Genomic DNA, 6,616 nt, shown 5'->3' with positions numbered 1-6,616 from the left:
CACACCATCGTGATTATCCGGGTCGTGAAGATCTTTTTTGTACAGTTCTTCTGTGTATTCTTGCCACCTCTTCTTAATATCTTCTGCTTCTGTTAGGTCCATACCATTTCTGTCCTTTATCGAGCCCATCTTTGCACAAAATGTTCCCTTGGTATCTCTAATTTTCTTGAAGAGATCTCTAGTCTTTCCCATTCTGTTGTTTTCCTCCATTTCTTTGCATTGATCGCTGAGGAAGGCTTTCTTGTCTCTTCTTGCTATTCTTTGGAACTCTGCATTCAGATGCTTATATCTTTCCTTTTCTCCTTTGCTTTTCGCTTCTCTTCTTTTCACAGCTATTTGTAAGGCCTCCCCAGACAGCCATTTTGCTTTTTTGCATTTCTTTTCCATGGGGATGGTCTTGATCCCTGTCTCCTGTACAATGTCACGAACCTCAGTCCATAGTTCATCAGGCACTCTGTCTATCAGATCTAGGCCCTTAAATCTATTTCTCACTTCCACTGTATAATAATAAAGGATGTGACTTAGGTCATACCTGAATGGTCTAGTGGTTTTCCCTACTTTCTTCAATTTAAGTCTGAGTTTGGCAATAAGGAGTTCACGATCTGAGCCACAGTCAGCTCCCAGTTTTGTTTTTGCTGACTGTGTAAAGCTTCTCCATCTTTGGCTGCAAAGCATATAATCAATCTGATTTCGGTGTTGACTATCTGGTGATGGCCATGTGTAGAGTCTTCTCTTGTGTTGTTGGAAGAGGGTGTTTGCTATGACCAGTGCATTCTCTTGGCAAAACTCTATTAGCCTTTGCCCTGCTTCATTCCGTATTCCAAGGCCAAATTTGCCTGTTACCCCAGGTGTTTCTTGACTTCCTACTTTTGCATTCCAGTCCCCTATAATGAAAAGGACATCTTTTTTGGGTATTAGTCTAAAAGGTCTTGTAAATCTTCATAGAACCGTTCAACTTCAGCTTCTTTAGCATTACTAGTTGGGGCATAGACTTGGTCGGTAGGTGCCCAATATGCTACTGGAGATCAGTGGAGAAATAACTCCAGAAAGAATGAAGGGATGGAGCCAAAGCAAAAACAATACCAGATGTGGATGTGACTGGTGATAGAAGCAAGGTCCGATGCTGTAAAGAACAATATTGCATAGGAACCTGGAATGTCAGGTCCAGGAATCAAGGCAAATTGGAAGTGGTCAAACAGGAGATGGCAAGAGTGAACATCGACATTCTAGGAATCAGCGAACTAAAATGGACTGGAATGGGTGAATTTAACTCAAATGACCATTATATCTACTACTGTGGGCAGGAATACCTTGGAAGAAATGGAGTAGCCATCATGGTCAACAAAACAGTCCGAAATGCAGTACTTGGAGGCAATCTCAAAAATGACAGAATGATCTCTCTTCATTTCCCAGGCAAACCATAATCACAGTAATCTAAGTCTATGCCCCAACCAGTAACGCTGAAGAAGCTGAAGCTGAATGGTTCTATGAAGATCTACAAGACCTTTTAGAACTAACACCCAAAAAAGATGTCAGACTTACACCTACTTTTTGAGTGATTGCAAATTGTGTTATATTTAAATTTCTGTTTCTATATGTTCATTGCTAGAATATAGAAGTACAACAGAATTTTGTGCAATTACCTTATATCTTAAAACTCCACGGAATTCATTTATTAGCTCTAGGGGTTTTTGTAGATTCCCTGAGATCTTCTATGTAGATATTGGGTCATCTGCAAATAGAAGGAGTTTTATTTCTTTCTTTCCTGTCTGTATACCTTTTACTTCCTTTTCTTGCCTTATTGAACTATGTAGATCTTCCAGTATTAGTACTGTGTTGAACAGACTATATATAGTTTAACTTAAGAAATCTATATATTTTACATTTTTGTTTTAAGCAGTTTACAAATATTAACTCATTTAACACTCATAACAATCCTGAATCAGGTTCTATTGTGTTATCATTCTTATTTTACACATGAGGGAACTGAGGCTCAAAGAGGTTGAGTAATCTGCCCTACAGTTATCTGTGATAAGTTGCTCAGTTATCTCTGACTCTTTGCGACCCCATGGACTGTAGCCCGCCAAGCTCCTCCGTCCATGGGATTCTCCAGGCAAGAATACTCTAATGGGTTGCCATTTCCTTCTGCAACAGTTATCTACAGCTGTGTAAAAATTAGTCCTTGCAGTTGAGTGGTTAAACTAAATGCCAGTTCCCTCCCTAGGTGCGCCAAAGCAACAACTACAACAACAACAACCCCCCTCCCCACAAAAAATCCAGAAAGAGGGAAAAAACTATCCTCAAATGTAGTGACTTAAAACAACAAGAAATATTTATTATCTTTCACAGTTTCTGTGAGTCAGGAATTCAAGAATGGCTTGAGTGGGAGATTCTGCCTAGGGAGTCGTTTATTCGACTTCAGGCAGGCGTTATCTGGGGTTCTTGTAGCTAAATGCTCTATTGGAATGAGGGAATCTGTTTGCCGGGCAGTTCACTCACATCGTGGGTGAGTGGGTGCTGCCTGTTAGACAGAGGTCTCAGTTTCTCTCCACATGGACCTCTCCTGGGGCTGCTTGAGTGTCCTTATAATCGCCTCATTGGCTTTACCAAGAGCAAGCCATTCAAAAGAACAAGGTAGAAGACGCAATGCCCTTTTATGACCTAGCCTCAGTAGTCATAACATTAGTTATATGGACCAGAACTGAATCACTGAGATACAGGACAACTCAAGGGTAGGAATATCAGGAATCAAGCTGTCTTGGAGACTGGCTACCACAGTTGATAAGTAGCAGATTTGAGATTGAATTCAAGGAAATCTGACTCCAGAGTTGGGGGTCATAATCACTGTGTCACACTGCCTAACTATGGGGAGATTTGGGCCGGTGAGAAGTATGAATTCTGTAAAATGGGTGAAGGGCAGTTGAGGAAGGGCAGAAAGAAAGAAAGTGAAGTCACTCAGTTGTGTCTGACTCTTTGCGACCCCATGGACTGTAGCCTACCAGGATCCTCCATCCATGGGGTTTTCCAGCAAAAATACTGGAGTGGGTTGCTATATCCTTCTCCAAGAGACCTTCCTGACCCAGGGATTGAACCCAGGTCTTCTGCGTTATAGACAGACGCTTTACCATCTGAGCCACCAGGGAAGCCCATTGGCAGGTTGGTATAAACCCCTGACAGGGTTTCTGCCATAAGCCGTATGAGGTCACCGTGGAACTGCAAAGCAGGGCTCCTTCACTTGCTTCTCACAGGGCATGTCATTCATTCACACAAGCACACTGTGGAGTTAGTAAAGTACAGCAGAAAACATGTTCGCTAGGGGAACAAAGAACTAGAGTTCCAAGCATCCTTACCTTGTTCTAAAGAATCCTGGACAAGCCCCCAAGATGAAAGGTTGCCGCTGAACCACAAAAGACGCCGGGATTCTTGGGCTCCAGGGGAGAAGAATTCAATCTGGGGCCAGTGACGAGGCTTGATCATTCAGAGCTTTTGTGTAATAAAGTTTTATTAAAGTATAAAAGAGATAGAGAAAGTTTCTGACACAGACATCAGAAGGTGGCAGAAAGAAGGGCAGGTGGCATCTTAATGTTGTTGTTCAGTCACTAAGTTGTGTCTGACTGTTTGCAACCCTATGGACTGCAGCACGCCAGGCTTCCCTGTCCTTCACTATCTCCCAGAGTTTGCTCAAACTCAAGTCCATTGAGTCAGTGATGCCATCCAATCGTCTCATCCTCTGTTGCCCCCTTCTCCTTCTGCCCTCAGTCTTTCTCAGCATCAAGGTTAAGAAAACAGATCAATTTTAGGAAGAGAACATTTGTAAATTGAGCATCTGGAAACTGAGTCTCTTAAAATTATCCATACTGTGAACCTCTTGAGAGGTTGCCTTATTCTCCAGACTGCAATCCTGAATGACAGTCCTATGACTTCTCCAACCTCCTACACTTTCTCCCCTTCTCATTCTCTGCTGGTGACACTGCTTCCTAATCTACAGAGAAAATGAAGGCAACCACCAACCACCAACCATCTACACTGACAGCATCTATACCCATACACTCTGCTTGCCCTCCTCCTCTGCTCCCAAGGCCAACTCCTTGACTCGAGCTACTGTTGTTTAGTTGCTAAGTCATGTCCAACTCTTTTGCGACCCCATGGACTGTAGCCCACCAGGCTCCTTTGTCCATAGGATTTGCCAGGGAAAAATACTGGAGTAGGTTGCTATTTCCTTCTGCAGAGGATCTTCCCGACCCAGGGATCAAACCCTTGACTTGGGTACTAGATCTCATTTTGGGAATTCCCTGGTGGTCCTGTGGTTGGGACTCCTTGCTTTCATTGCTGAGGGCCCTGGTTCAGTCACTGGTTGGGGAACTAAGATCCCACAGAAAAATGGTGTGGTCCAAAAAATAAAAAAAGAAAGAAAGATCTCTTTTCCTTTCAACTACTCAAGGACATTGGGCCTGTCAGCCATTCACCATTCTATCTTCAGTTTGTCCCATTCCCATCAACAAATATGTAAGGCTACAGCATTATTCACCTTCAGTTGTTCTCCTGGTTCATGATGTGGTTGGAGAGACTTAATTTAAAGACTCAACAAGGTTTATAAATATACATAAACAACATATGAAAATGAAAATTTTAAGTACAGCAAATGATAATGTGCTAAATCGCACAGATTCTTTAATAATGCAATAGAAATAGAAAATATAGAGAAAAGTGTGGTTTTAGGTGGGGTAGAAAAAGAGAGAACTGAGGACAGCCTTCTAAAAAGCTATATTTGTCAGAGTTCTATGTTGCAAGCAACAGAAATAGACTCTGATTTTAAGTTAAGCTAAAATAGCTCATAGAATCACTGGGAAAGCTGGAAAACTAGGCTCAGAGCCTAAACAGCTATCACCACAGCCAAAACCACTCCATAAGTGGTGTCTGGTGAGGACACCACTGTCCACTAGATGTCACACCTCACACTGTTGACACCATCAGGCAGGGACCTGAGCTTGGCACTGTTGCCACAGCTGCCATAGAAACAGGAAGCTGCTGCTGCCAGGAACACTGTTGCATTGACTCTGCTGCTTTTCACCAATAACTCCAGAGTCAAAGTCTAAAATAGCTGTGTCTGTTTGACCCAGCCTAGGTCAAGGCCAGCACTCAGCTTCCAGAGGGGGCTGGGAGAGCAAGTATCTGGCATTTTCAGCTTCTGTAGTGAAAAGTAGGGTCTGCTTCATAGAAGATTCATTAGATTGGACATTCTCAGATCCTGAGCAGCCTTCACCCACCCACCAGCCCCAATAGAAGTGTCCACTTACAGTTGGCTGAAGATAGAGGGCAGAAAAAGGAAGGGGATAGTTAGTGAAGAGATGAAGAAGTGGTCCAGGGCAGCAGGAATGACACTTGAGGAAGCTTGGGAGGAGCACTTGAGGAAGGAAAGGCTAGAGGCCAAGAGCTTTGGAAAGTTCTAGGGAGAGTAATAGTGTATTCAGATAGAGAGAGACATATTGAGACCAAGGGCACTTCCAGTCAAGTGTAGAGGTAGAAGCCAATTATAGGGAATTATGGAGAAAATGAGTATAAAGACAGGAAGGAATCTGGTATTGAAAATGCTTGTCTCTTTTAATGAAAGCAAAACCACAATCCAGTGTGTGTTGATGATCATCTATTAGTGGTTTTATTCATTTTGGGGGCAATTATATTTCTCTTTTGTGAACTGCCCATTCATATATTTTGCTTATTTTTCTACTGAGGTCTTTATTTTTCTCCCAACAAATTGTAGGTGTTTTTTTTTATAGATTAAAGGGCTAGATTGAGGGTATAAATTTTGAGGAAAGGAACTTTTTTTCCTGCTTAGCAGTAAGAGTTTAAACAAGCAGTTTTCCTTACAATCTCCTGTGAAAAAGGGCAGATTTACTTTTTCAAAATAGCAACTTTATGAAAATATAATTCACATACCATAAAATTCACCGATTTTAAAGTTTACAATTCAATGGTTTTAGTATATCCACAGAGTTGTGCAAACATCAGCACTAATTCCAGAGACTTTCCTCCCCCTAAAAAGAAGCCATAACCCTAATAGTAGTCACTCCCAGTTTCTCCTTCTCCCCAGTCTCTGATGATCAGTAATGTTGATGTTGCTATTGATCAGCCTACTCTGGACATTTAAAGTAAATGGAATCATATAATACATGTCCTTTTGTGTCTGGGTTATTTCATAAAATAATACTTTTAAAGTTTATCCGTGCTGTGGCATGTATCAAAACTTCATTCCTTTTTATTGCCAAATAACATTTTATTGTATGTGTATACTACATTTTGTTTAATCATTCATGGCTTAATGGAGATAACGATAGTAACAGACTATTGTTCATGGACTAGAATAGGAACCCACAAGTCTATAGTGATGTAAATGAATTGAATGTACAATGAGGAATAGGATATTTACAATTTCAAATACCTCTCCACAAAATACTTATTAATTACTTAAAAAAAAAAAATAACTTCACAGTGGAGATTCCCGGTAGACACTATCTTAATCAAGCAACAGAAGCAGACATTATCAGTACTGGGAAGGAATGTTTGAAATCTTGCACCACCTGAGAGGATGCAATGAGATAAATGCTTCGTCTCTTTT

This window comes from Capricornis sumatraensis, chromosome 22 (genome assembly GCF_032405125.1).
Source record: "Capricornis sumatraensis isolate serow.1 chromosome 22, serow.2, whole genome shotgun sequence".
In the NCBI taxonomy this organism is placed as follows: Eukaryota; Metazoa; Chordata; class Mammalia; order Artiodactyla; family Bovidae; genus Capricornis; species Capricornis sumatraensis.
This window is presented reverse-complemented; position numbering follows the sequence as displayed.